Raw genomic sequence first — 14,889 nt, 5'->3', positions numbered from 1 at the left:
TGCAATCTCAAAGGATCAACACATGGATAAAGTCATGCTTGTTGAATCCCTTGGTTTCAACTTAATGTCTGTCTCAATGCTTTGCGATTTAAACATGATTGTGATGTTTGGAAAATATCGTTGCCTTGTTCTAATGGAATCTGACAAGTCTCTTGTGTTTGAAGGGTATAGGAAAGATGATTTGTACGTGGTAGATTTCTCAACAGGACCACAACTTGCCATATGTCTTCTGGCAAAAGCTTCAGAATGCTGGCTCTGGCATCGGAGGCTAGGGCATGCTGGCATGAGGAACCTCCACACCCTTGCAAAGAAGAAGCATGTCATAGGCATCGAGGGCGTCAAGTTCAAGAAATATCACTTATGCGGTGCCTATGAAGCAGGAAAGATGACGAGGGCAAAGCATCCCTCGAAGACAATCATGAGAACAACTCGACCCTTCGAACTGCTCCACATGGATCTTTTCGGTCCCACTCATTACTCAACTCTTACTATTACTGCTTGTATCTATGGCTTTGTCATTGTTGATGATTATTCTAGATATACTTGGGTGCACATAATCCTCTACAAGACTGAAGTGCAGGATGTCTTCAGACACTTCGCCAATCGAGCAATGAACAACTATGGCGCCAAGATAAAGCACATCAGAAGTGACAATGGCACTGAATTCAAGAACACTGGCCTTGATACATATATTGATACTTTGGGCATCACACATGAATTCTCAGCTCCGTACACGCCACAGCAGAATGGCGTCGTCGAACGCAAGAACAGAACACTCATTGAGATGGCCCGAACGATGCTTGATGAATACAAGACTCCAAGAAAATTCTGGCCTGAAGCCATTGATACTGCATGCCATACAATCAATCGTGTTTATCTTCACAAGCTTCTGAACAAGACATATTATGAGCTCCTTATTGGCAAGAAGCCAAATGTCAGTTACTTCAAAGTATTTGGCGCCAGGTGCTGGATCAAGGATCCACATCACACTTCAAAATTTGCACCAAAAGCACATGATGGTTTTATGCTTGGATATGGAAAGGATTCACACTCCTACAGAGTCTTCAATCCCTTTAATTATAAAGTGGTTGAAACAGTGGATGTGCGTTTCGATGAGACTAACGGTTCACAAAGAGAGCAACTGCCAAATGTGCTAGATGAAGTTCCATCCAGTGAATCAATCAAACTTATGGGAACTGGAGAAATCATACCCTCTGAAGCTCAACCTGAATAGGAACTTATCATCTCCACACCTGATCAACCTGAAGACAATGCTCAGCCTGAAGACAATCCCTCTAACAATGACAATGATCAGCAAGAACAAAATCTTCGCCCTGTACATCCCCGTGTTGCAAATGAAGTGCAGATTGAGAGAATAATTGATAGCATCAATGCACCCGGTCCGCTCACTCGTTCAAGTGCAACACAGCTAGCAAATTTCTGTGGGCACTTCACATTCATCTCAATAATAGAACCCAAGAAAGTTGAAGAAGCCTTCATGGAACCTAAATGGATTCAAGCTATGCAAGAAGAGCTTCAACAGTTTGAGCTGAATAATGTATGGGAACTGGTTAAGCGTCCTGATCCTCGGAAGCACAATATAATAGGCACCAAATGGATATACCGCAACAAGCAAGATGAGCATGGTCAAGTTGTCAGAAACAAAGTTCGTCTCGTTGCTCAAGGATATACTCAAGTGGAAGGGATTGACTTCGATGAAACATTTGCTCCCGTGGCTCGACTTGAAGCCATACGCATACTGCTGGCCTATGCAAATCATCATAACATACTTCTATATCAAATGGATGTGAAGAGCGCATTTCTTAATGGCAAGATTGAAGAAGAAGTGTATGTTGCACAACCGCCTGGCTTTGAAGATCCAAAACATCCTGACATGGTATACAAGCTCAACAAGGCACTGTATGGCCTCAAACAAGCCCCTCGGGCTTGGTATGACACACTCAAACACTTCCTGAAGAGCAAAGGCTTCACACCTGGTTCCCTCGACCCCACTCTCTTCACGAAGACATATGATGGTGAACTATTTGTGTGCCAAATATATGTGGATGACATTATCTTCGACTGCACCAATCAGAAATACAGTGAAGAATTTGGATATATGATGCAAGAGCAATACCAGATGTCCATGACGGGAGAGCTGAAGTTCTTCCTTGGTCTTCAAATACGACAGCAATGCAACGGCATCTTTATATCTCAAGAGAAGTATCTCAAGGATTGCCTGAAGAAGTTCGGTATGCAAGACTGCAAAGGCTTCACGACGCCAATGCCAGCCAAACATCATCTGGGTCCCGATGACAATGGTAAAGAGTTCGATCAAAAGGTATACCGCTCCATGATTGGTTCTTTACTTTATCTATGTGCATCTAGGCCAGATATTATGCTTAGTGTTTGCCTGTGTGCTCGATTCCAAACGGCACCAAAGGAATCGCATCACTTAGCTGTGAAGCGAATTCTTCGATATTTGGCTTACACCCCAACTCTAGGATTATGGTATCCAAAGGGCTCAGAGTTTGATCTAGTTGGACTCTCAGATGCTGATTATGCTGGTGACAAGGTGGATCGCAAGTCTACATCAGGCACATGTCATTTTCTGGGACGATCACTTGTATGTTGGTCTTCAAAGAAGCAGAACTGTGTATCCCTCTCCACTGCTGAATCTGAATACATTGCTGCTGGATCTTGCTGCGCTTAGCTTCTGTGGATGAAGCAGACACTCAAAGACTATGGCATTCATCTCAAGCAAGTGCCACTCTACTGCGACAACGAAAGCGCCATCAAGATTGCCAACAACCCAGTTCAGCACTCGAAGACAAAGCACATTGAGATTCGTCATCACTTTCTCAGAGATCATGTTGTGAAGGAAGATATTGATATCATACACGTCAACACTGAAGAGCAATTGGCAGATATCTTCACCAAGCCCTTGGATGAGAAGAGATTTTGCAAGTTACGGTGTGAGCTAAATATCTTGGAATCCTCAAATGTCCCGTGATCAGGCACACATCCTAACATTTATGCATATTGATGACTTAGATGTGCAACACACGAAGTAAAGTATATCTTCAATCAATGATGACATGAATTTTAAGTGTGAATACATTAATGAGGAATTTGACTTCGGAGCGCCACGATAATTGTGCGACGTGTCTGGGTCTAATACTTCCTATACGGTGGGTAACGCCACCACCAAATGTTCTGTTTGAAGTGTTTCACTCATGGCGTTACATTTGCTATGTCTTCACATTTGGTCTGGCTTCAATCTCAACATTTCTTCATGATTATCTTCACTATGTTGATTATATATATACTGGTGTCCTGTCCTCTACAGCATTCACTTATAGCTATGTCTTCTTGTTGAATCTTTTGAACTAAGTGAATGTGATCGGACCCTAACCTCTCTATGCTTTCTATCTCAAACTCTATCTCTCCAAATCATATGCATTCTCTTGAAACTGTCAAATGTCTTCTCTGCATCCTTGTCAGCAGAAGATACAGAGACAAACATTAAGTCCGCTTTTAATGCTAATTCCTTCACCTGAAACCCGGAGAAGTGGGAACGACCACCCGACAATCCAGGCGTGCGTGGGGCGTGGAACAACCTCCGATATGCTGCATGATGGCCATGTATTCCTTGGATGTGAATCGCCAGGGGCACCGGTGTAATAACACTGTGCCACCCCTGTCCCTATAAATACACGCCACACCACAGTCATTATCTCTTCTTCCACTCTCGCACGAACCCTAGCGCCACCGCTAGCCCTCGACGATGCCGGCGACAAAGCGCTTAGCTGCCGCAACCTCTCCGACACCGTCTTCACGCCGACCGCGGACATCGTCTTCTCCGCTGTCGCCGTAGGTGTCCTCCATTGCCAAGTTAGGGCACGTACGATCGAACTGCTCGGCCTCCTCTTCCACTCCGTCTAGCAGTTCCTTGTGTGGTAAATAAAAACCTCCTTTTTACGGCCCCTTTGATCCTACAGATTCGTCACTTTCTACCACAAGTGGTTTTTTTTCACACATGTTGGATCCACTTCATACTGCATCTCATAATATGCCTAGTATATTCACTTATGCTTCACAAAGTAGTTAGATTCCTCACTTGTACTGATCCGTGGATTCGCACAAATCTGGAACCAACTCCTTATCTATGAGTGAATGTCTTCGCATGATGAGGTCAATGTCTTCTAAACTAATTTATCTTCAAAATCTTCTGAGAATGCATATGACCTCTCCCCCTTCCCTCGCACCTTAATGCTGTCACAGGTACATGTCCGTGGGAGAATCCCTTGGTTGTCATAGTCTGCATTCATTTGCAGAATTCTTACAGCATCACATAAATTCTCCCGAAGCCAGTTCCTGTTTGTCCAGCAAGCGAAAGCCTTTGAACATGTTGAAGCCATTCAGTTTGAAGTTCATGGCTGTAGAGAAATCAGTAAGGAAGGGTGGCAGACAGCGTCATGGGGGAACATCAAGAGATTTGCCTGATGACCTCTCAGAGCTTTACAAGACAAATCCTGAAGAGGATTACAATCAGCGCAAGACCCGAATCCAATGGATTCGAAGATATTGGGCAGAACAATGGTTCAAATACCGGTTTGTGACCTAGGAATATGCTGAGAAAAATGCCATCAAGCAACCCTGGGGAGACATCCTATACAAGAATCTTCAACCCAGGTCCAGAGAAGAAGCCATTGAACAAGGCTTCTATCCCTACATGGTCCGTGGGCCACAGCCTGCAGATGCACACCCATCGTCACTACTATTGTGTCGTGACTACAATCTGTTTAGGCGCAACTTCCAGTTAGCCAAGAACTCAGTGAAGCAGAACAAGAAGTCTTTGGGATTAGACTTCAACCCTGGTCCCTCTGCTCCCCGTGCCGATGGAACTCGCGAAGCTGAACCCAATCTTCTTGGGCCCTTCTACAACTTGAAAGGTCTCATCACTCATATCGTGGTTCAAGGGACAGCCGTGAATGAGCCTGCAAATGACGCTGAATTAGATGAAGCGCCTGCAGCGCCAAAGCCAAAGAAGTTGAAGCAGCCTAAAGCTTCAAAGCCTGCCTCTGCACCAAAAATCTCACGGGCGAAGCCACTGGCTACTGCACCTCCTGAAGATAGTGTGCAGTCTGAAGATTTGTCACGCATCTCCAAGCCCCAGAAAGTCAAGATGCCTCTGCCACACACCGGCCAAGAACTGACTGCTGCTGCTATTCTGCGCAACGATGCCATTGATCTGTCCAGTGATGAAGATCTTGTAGATGACGCTCTTGAGCAACTGATCAAGAGCAAAGAAGAAGCAGAAATCTTCAATGATCTGCCTCTCTTTGACGTGGCTATCATCCACAACTTCATTGATGAGTGGTTTGACACGCCCAACCTCAGCTTCGAAGATCTGCAACTTCCAATTGGCCTCAGTGTCACCTTCCATGGCGCCATTGCTTCAGAGCTAACTCTAGCTCAGCGCATCGTCGAACTGAAGCAAAAGATTGACTTTGAGAAAGCTCAGTTCAAGAAGCATATGGCCAAGCTCAGCGTGCAAGGGGTGAAAAACTTTAAGATTATGCTGCACGAGCTCAAAGAAGCCTTTCGCAAGAAACATGCAGAAGCTCAGGGTTCTCGTGAGCGCATGAAGAGCCTGGCTGACAAGTGTGTGCAAGGCTACAACGAGGCTGAGAAGCGCAAGGCCCTTGGGCGTCCGGGCATTGATCCCAGGATGGCTGCTAAGCAGAAGAAGAAACCCACTGTGGCCGAAGCCAACGCACCAAGGCAGGAAGTAGATCCCATTGTGTTCCCAACTAGCCTGACTGGCTTGAAGCCAAAGGCCAGGTCAACCGCTTCAGAACTGAAGAAGACGAGGACTGCTGAGGCTGAAGCCAGAAAGAGGAAACATTTTGAAGCCTCTGATGCTGCTCCCTCCAAGAAGAAGCGGAAGACCAAGACGGAACGGGATGCTCCCACAGAGCCCTTAATTGTTGAACCCATCTCCATGGTTCGCCCTGACGCTGAACATCAAGAGCGCCAACTGACTGTCCATGAGCCTGCTTCTACAGAGGCTCATGAAGCTGAAGACTTTCTAGCAGCTGATCCCACCGCTGCTGAAGACATTGGTCACCATGACCATGTTGAAGATGATGCACTTCTTCCTCAGATCGAGCACCAACAGGTATCATCGCCTGTGCTTACACACAGCAAACTCATCAGCATTGGTCGTCCTCTGACGCCAATTGCTCAGGATGCATCATGGGATGATCGCCCACAAGAACAAGAAAAAGATGACCTTGAGGCCCAGCCAACTCCTTCTCTAAAAGCGTCGCCAGCGTTACGCAGGCTTCGCAAAGGACCAAGGCCTCTAGTCTCCGAGTCTGAAGCTAAAGCTGCTGAAGACATTCCGGCTGCATTAGACGATGAAGAAGAAACCCCAAGAGTTGCTACACCCCTGTCTTACCAAGAAGCTGTTCTCGAGGAGAATGTGACTGTGACCGACCCTCCAGCTCATCAAGTGGAGGTTGAGAATCTTGAGGCTGCCACCACCAAAACAAATGAAGCCACTGACGCTGTCATGGCTGAAGCAAATGTGGAGCCTACACCAACCCAAGAACCAGAAGTCAGCGAAGCCGATGATGCTACTGCTTCTGTTTCTGCACCTGCTGCTGGTCCTCAGTTTGACTATCATGTTGAGCATAGGCCTCAGGTACAGAAGCCAATTCCAAGGTTGCCCAGGTTTCCAGGTCCTGCATCAGCACCTGGATCCTTCAATGTCAATGGCTTCAAAGCAGACAACACTTTCTTCAATAGCTCCAAGAACCCCTACTCAAGGGAAAGAATATCTTCTGATCGGTTCTGGAGCTATCTGCAGCGAAGCTATTACTCCTGCATTCTGTACAATCAAGGTCGCATCTTCCCATATAAGCGTCTTGACACTGAAGCAATAGATGGTCTGCCCTGTCTGGAAGAAGCTCTGGATTGCTTCAAAGAGGTTGGATTGTTGCCGTTTGTCACTGACCAAGAGCACTGGAATGAAGAGTTGCTGCTCCAATTCTATGCCACACTTCACATCCGTGGGTACAACAAAGATCCGAAGACTTGGGTCCTGGAGTGGATGACAGGAAATGTTCATAATGAAGCCAAAGCCTTTGATATCATTGAGCTCACTGGTCTGCCCACTCCTGGCGATCTCTACAAGCCTGGCTGTCAGCTTCACAGTGAAGCTATGGAGAGCATCTTTCAGAAGCCTGAACCACACATGAGTCAGATGCTCAGTATGATGAAGCCCTTGCCACAAGATGCTGCATATCCTAAGGAGTTCTTTGTTGAAGACCTTGAGTATCTGCCAAGGACTATCTATCACATCATAAGGCGAACTCTCTGGCCCATCAAAGGACATTCTCCACATGCCAAGCTAGAAGGTGCAATGAAGACTTTGGTCTTCTATATTCTTCATGGCAAATGCTTCAATGCACAAGACTTCTTCATCCGCCAACTTGCTGCATCAGGCTCTGATCTTTTCGGCTTGAAGTTCTATGCTCCATGGATAATGCGGCTGATTAAACTCCACTCCGCTATCTCATATCAGCCATCTCCTCGCAATCATTAGATCTTTCTGCCTGATGTGGTTATGTCCGTTGAAGCTATTTATCCTGAGCCTGCCAAGGAGCCTCTTAGTCTTCAGAATGCGGAGCATCAAAGTTTCTCTCAGAACATTGAAGGAGTTGAAGCAGTCACTCGTGTTTATCCTCTGGCTGGAAATACACGTGCACCTCATCGTGCCCTCACTGAAGCCACCGAAAGCACTATTGCCCAACGACCCAAGAAGCAATCTCGTGTTCTCAATGACCGAGAGCTTCTGGTGGCTCTTCATCAGAAACAGGATAGGCATCATGACTGGCTGAAGCGCCAAATGCAAAGCCTCTTGGTGGATGTTAACTGCATTAGCAATCTTGCCACCAAGAATGCCTTTGTTGCCCATGAAACCTCTCGACGCACATGGAAAGGGCTGATGCTTATGTGCTCTGAAGATGATCTTCAAGAGGATGGCTTCTCTGAACGCTTCAAGTTTGACTCCACACCTCCTCGAAGGGCAGTGCTGCGACGAACTCCATCTCTTGAAGACTCTGAGTTCTCTTCCTCTGCGGCAACTGTGAATGCCAGAGTGATCGAGGACGAAGACGATGCTACTTCACCGCCCCCTCCTTCAGCATGCTTCGACACTGCTCCCAGTTCTTCTGCACCGCCGAACACCACCGACGACCCTGCTGCTTCACCTACTCTTCATGGGAACGAGTAGATGCTCTATGTCTTCAACATTTTTGGTCCTTACTGACAAAAGGGGGAGAAGCATATGATTTTGATAGTCTTCAAGCGGGTCCACTTGGGCGGTTGCTTTATATTTTGCCTAGTGTTTACAACTCTCGTTTTGATACATTTGGTTCTTTGAGTTGTAACACCTAAACTCGATGGTCGTCTGCTACTTGTTTGCTACTTTGTGATGCGATGATAAATTCCGCATGTGCGACGATAAATTCCGCACTTAGATCATTTTGCAGACGTCCATTTTCCATTATGCATGTCATTATCTTCACATACCTTCACATGGATAATGAATTGTCATCATAAGTTGAAGAGGATCTCCACGAGTACAACTTGCCATGTGCATTTGCATTCCAAAAGCAAATTACTTACATGCACATCTTCAGGGGGAGCCTTTGCAATTTATGAAGACAATTTCTTATCCTTTACAATTTCACATATTATATTCCTCATTGAAAACTTCAACTAGTTTGTCATCAATCACCAAAAAGGGGGAGATTGTAAGTGCATCTAGTGCCACCCCTAGTTGGTTTTGGAGTATTGATGACAAACCTAGTTGAGGGACTAATGTGTTTGTGAGAATTGCAGGATAACACAGGTAGAAGTCCCTCATTGATTCGGTTTTCCTACCAGAGATGACCCCTAAAAATGTATGAAGACATTGATGTCAAAGGTGGTATGTGAAGATATTCACATTGAAGACTATGACAAGAGAAGACATCGCATGAAGCATATGGAGCTCGAAGACTCAGATCTTTCGTAGTTCTTTTTCTTCTTTACTGAGTCATAGGAACCACCGTACTGTTAAGTGGGGTCCAAGAGAACCAGTCAGAATGACTGAAGTGATGCTTAAGCAAAACCTATGTATTTGAGTGAAGACTATGAGAGCAAATCTTGTCCAGAGTGGGACAAGTCAGCTTTGCTTGTAGCCCAAGTAAAGTTGCCGTGTGTGTTTGAAATCTGACCGTTGGAACATGTGTCAGTTCCATAGTGACCCAGGGTCATTTCGGACAAATCAGGTCGGGTTGCCTAGTGGCTATAAATAGCCCACCCCCTACAACCATAAACGGTTGGCTGCTCAGAGTTAGAGTACGGCTTTTGTCATTTGAGAGCAACCCACCTCGAAGCCTTTGAGAGAGAATTCCTTGCGAGGATAAAGCCCTAACCACCCAGAGCCAAAGAGTGTTAGGCATCACTTAAGTCTTCTTGTCTGTGTGATCTGAAGACTTATTACACTTGAGGACTGTGAATCCTCCAGTCGGTTAGGCGTCGCGTTTTGAGCATCCCAGAGTCACTGTGGATCGCCGGTGAACGAAGTCTATGAAGGTTTGGGAGTCTACCTTGAAGACTTACCAGAGTGATTGGGCGAGGTCTATGTGACCTTAGCTCAAGGGGAATACGGTGAGGACTGGGTGTCCTGAGCTGCGTGTTCAGGACTGGGTGTCCGGTACTGTGTGTCCTCAGGTTTAAATACCTAGCCGCCCTAACCAGACATACAGTTGTCACAGCAACTGGAACTGGTCCAACAAATCATTGTCTTCAATGAGTCACTGGTTTCATCCTTCCCTTCCCTTTACTTACTGTTGGTCCTTTTGAAGTCATTGTATGATTGCACTATCTTTTGTCTTCACTGAGTGACTGCTTGTTCTGATTGGCTTCATAATATCTTCCTACCTGATCCTTACTACCTAGCTGCTATTAGTCATTGTGCTTTCACTTCATTGAATACTTGACTATGGTTTGCCTAGTGTAGTCTACCTTCCGCTGCATGGTAATAGGTTTATTTCTATCGTTTGTCTTCGAAACTTCCACGTTTTGAAGACTTACATAAATATCGTCTATTCGCCCCCCCCCTAGTCGATATAACGCACTTTCACTAAAACACCAGGTGGTTAAACTGAATCACACAGAACAAGGGAGCACCTTGCTCTGATACCAATTGAAAGTTCTAGTTATCGACTAGAGGGGGGTGAATAGGCGATTTTTATGAACGTCTTCAAAACACGGGGGCTTTGAAGACAAACGATAGAAATGAACCTATTGATATGTAGCGGAAGGTAGACTACACTAGACAAGCCATAGTCAAGTAAGCAATGAAGTGAAAGCACGAAGACTATCAACAGCTAGGTAGTATGGATCAGGATGGAAGCTAGTATGAAGCCTAACAATAACAGTCTTCACTCAGTGAAGTTAATCAGATCATGCAAGTAGGTAATGACTTCATGAAGAAAAACTGTAAGTAAAGAGAGGTAAAGGATAGAAACAATTGCTTGGTGAGGACAAGGATTTGTTGGACCAGTTCTAGTTGCTGTGACAACTATCCGTCTGGTTAGGGAGGCTGAGATTCAACTCAGAAGACCGTGTCTTCACCTTATTCCCCTTGAGCTAAGGACACACAGTCCTCGCCCAATCACTCTAGTAAGTCTTCAAGGTAGACTTCCAAACCTTCACAGACTTCGTTCACCTACGATCCACAATGACTCTTGGACGCTCAGAACGTGAGCCTAACCGGCTAGAGGATTCACAGTCCTCAAGTGTACCAAGTCTTCAGATCACGCAGACAGAAAGACTTCAGTGATGCCTAACACTCTTTGGCTCTGGGTGTTTAGGGCTTTGTCCTCGCAAGGATCTCTCTCTCAAATGCTTCGGAGGTGGGTTGCTCTCAAACGACAAAAGTTGTGCACTAACTCCAAGCAGCCACCAATTTATGGTGTAGGGGGTGGGCTATTTATAGCCAGGAGGCAACCCGACCTGATTTGTCTGAAATGACCCTAAGTCACTAAGGAACAGACACGTGTCCAACGGTCAGATTTTAGACACACACGACAGCTTGACTTGGGCTACAAGTAAAGGTGACTCATCCAGCTCTAGATAAGATTTGCTCTCATTGTCTTCGCTCGAAGACATTGGATTTGGTTGAGCATCACTTCAGGCACTCTGACTTTGTTCACTTGGACCCCACTTAACAGTATGGTGGTTCCTATGACTCAACAAAGAAGAAAAGGAAACTACGAAACAACTATGTCTTCGTACTCCATAGTCTTCATACGATGTGTTCTCATGTCATAGTCTTCAATGTGAATCTCTTCAGAGACCACCATTGTCTTCAATGTCATCACACATTTTTAGGGGTTATCTCTGGTAGGTAAACCGAATCAATGAGGGACTACTACCTATGTTATCCTGCAATTCTCACAAACACATTAGTCCCTCAACCAAGTTTGTCGTCAATACTCCAAAACCAACCAGGGGTGGCACTAGATGCACTTACACTTAGAGTGATGTGCATTACCGAGAGGGCCCAGAGATACCTCTCTGATACTCGGAGTGACAAATCCTATTCTTAATCTATGCCAACCCAACAAACACCTTCGGAGACACCTGTAGAGCATCTTTATAATCACCTAGTTACGTTGTGACGTTTGATAGCACACAAGGTGTTCCTCTGGTATTCAGGAGTTGCATAATCTCATAGTCAGAGGAACATGTATAAGTCATGAAGAAAGCAATACCAATAAAACTCAATGATCATAATGCTAAGCTAACGAATGGGTCTTGTCCATCACATCATTCTCTAATGATGTGACCCGGTTCATCAAATGACAACACATGTCTATGGTCAGGAAACATAACCATCTTTGATTAACGAGCTAGTCAAGTAGAGGCATACTAGGGACACTCTGTTTTGTCTATGTATTCACACATGTACTAAGTTTCCGGTTAATACAATTCTAGCATGAATAATAAACATTTATCATGATACAAGGAAATATAAATAACAACTTTATTATTGTCTCTAGGCATATTTCCTTTAGTCTCCCACTTGCACTAGAGTCAATAATCTAGTTCACATCGCCATGTATTTTAACACCAATAGTTCACATCATCATGTGATTATTTCACATCGCCATGTGACTAATACCCAAAGGGTTTTACTAGAGTCAATAATCTAGTTCACATCGCTTATGTGATTAACACCCAAAGAGTACTAAGGTGTGATCATATTTTGCTTGTGAGAGAAGCTTAGTCAATGGGCCTGTGACATTCAGAGCCATATGTACTTTGCAAATATTCTATGTCTACAATGCTCTGCATGGATCTACTCTAGCTAATTGCTCCCACTTTCAATATGTATCCAGATTGAGACAAAGAGTCACCTGGATTGGTGTAAAAGCTTGCATCGACGTAACTCTTTACAACGAACTCTTTATCACCTCCATAAGCGAGAAATATCTCCTTAGTCTTCTAAGGATAATTTTAACCAATGTCAAGTGGTCCACTCCTGGATCAATATCGTACCCCCTTGCCAAACTCATGGAAAGGTACACAATAGGTTTGGTACATAGCATAACATACTTTATAGAACCTATGGCTGAGGCATAGGGAATGATTTTCATTCTCTTTCTATTTTCTGCCATGGTCGTGTTTTGAGTCTCACTCAACTTTACACCTTGCAATGCAGGCAAGAACTCCTTCTTTGATTGTTCCATTTTGAACTACTTCAAAAAGATCTTGTCAAGGTATGTACTCATTGAAAAATCTTATCAAGCGTCTTGATCTATCTTTATAGATCTTGATGCCCAATATGTAAGAAGCTTCACTGAGGTCTTTCTTTGAAAAAGCTCCTTTCAAACACTCCTTTATGCTTTCTAGAAAATTCTACATCATTTCTGATCAACGATATGTCATTCACATATACTTATCCGAAAGGCTGTAGTGCTCCCACTCACCTTTTTGTAAAATACAAGCTTCATCGCAAGTCTGTATAAAACTATATGCTTTGATCAACTCATCAAAGCGTATATTCCAACTTCGAGATGCTTGCGGAAGTCCATAGATGGATCACTGGAGCTTGCACACTTTGTTAGTACCTTTAGGATTGACAAAACCTTCTTGTTGTAGCATATACAACTCCTCTTTAAGATATCCGTTAAGGAATGTAGTTTTGACATCCATTTGCCAGATTTCATAAAATGTGGCAATTGCTAACATGATTCTGACAGACTTAAGCATCGCTACGAGTGATAAAATCGTAGTCAACACCTTGAACATGTCAAAAACCTTTTTGCGACAATTCAAGCTTTGTAGATAGTAACACTACTATCAGCGTCCGTCTTCCTCTTAAAGATCCATTTATTCTCAGTGGCTCGCCGATCATCGGGAAAGTCAATCAAAGTCCATACTTTGTTCTCATACATGGATCCCATCTCAGATTTCATGGCCTCAAGCCATTTGCAGAATCTGGGCTCATCATCGCTTCCTCATAGTTTGCAGGTTCGTCATGTTCTAGTAACATGACTTCCAGAACAGGATTACCATACCACACTGGTGCGACACGTACTCTGGTTGATCTACGATGTTCGATAGTAATTTGATCTGAAGTTTTAAGATCATCATCATTAACTTCCTCACTAATTGGTGTAGGCATCACTGGAACTGATTTCAGTGATGAGCTACTTTCCAATTCGAGAGAAGGTACAATTACCTCATCAAGTTCTACTTTCCTCCCACTCACTTCTTTCGAGAGAAACTCCTTCTCTAGAAAGGATCCACTTTTAGCAACAAAGATCTTCCCTTCGGATCAATGACAGAAGGTGTACCCAACAGTTTCTTTTGGGTATCCTATGAAGGCACACTTCTTCGATTTGCGTTCGAGCTTATCAGGTTGAAGCTTTTTCACATAAGCATCTCAGTCCCAAACTTTAAGAAATGACAGCTTAGGTTTCTTGCCAAACCACAGTTCATATGGTGTCGTCTTAACATATTAGATGGTGCCCTATTTTAACGTGAATGTAGCTGTCTCTAATGCATAACCCCAAAACGATAGTGATAAATCGATAAGAGACATCATAGATCGCACCATACCTAATAAAGTATGGTCACGATGTTCGGACACACCATTACACTGTGGTGTTCTAGGTGGCGTGAGTTGTGAAACTATTCCACATTGTTTCAAATGAAGAACAAACTCATAAATCAAATATTCACCTCCACAATCAGACCGTAGAAACTTTATTTTCTTGTTATGATGATTTTCTACTTCACTCTGAAATTCTTTGAACATTTCAAATGTTTCAGACTTATGTTTCATTAAGTAGACATACCTATATCTACTCGAATCATCTGTGAAAGTCAGAAAATAATGATACCCGCCGCGAGCCTCAACACTCATCGGACCGCATACATTAGTATGTATTATTTCCAATAAGTCAGTTGCTCGCTCCATTGTTCCAGAGAACAGAGTCTTAGTCATCTTGCCCATGAGGCATGGTTCGCAATCATCAAGTGATTCCAAAAGCCCAGCAGCATGGAGTTTCTTCATGCGCTTTACACCAATATGACCTAAACGGCAGTGCCACAAATAAGTTGCACTATCATTATTAACTTTGCACCTTTTGGCTTCAAAATTATGAATATGTGTATCACTATGATCGAGATTCAATAAACCATTTAAATTGGGTGTAGGACCATAGAAGGTTGTATTCATGTAAATAGGACAACAATTATTCTTTGACTTAAATGAATAACCGTATTGCAATAAACATGATCCAATCATATTCA

Source organism: Triticum urartu, chromosome 4A (genome assembly GCF_056163025.1).
Source record: "Triticum urartu cultivar PI428250 chromosome 4A, HENAU_Tu73, whole genome shotgun sequence".
NCBI classification, from domain to species: domain Eukaryota; kingdom Viridiplantae; phylum Streptophyta; class Magnoliopsida; order Poales; family Poaceae; genus Triticum; species Triticum urartu.
This window is presented reverse-complemented; position numbering follows the sequence as displayed.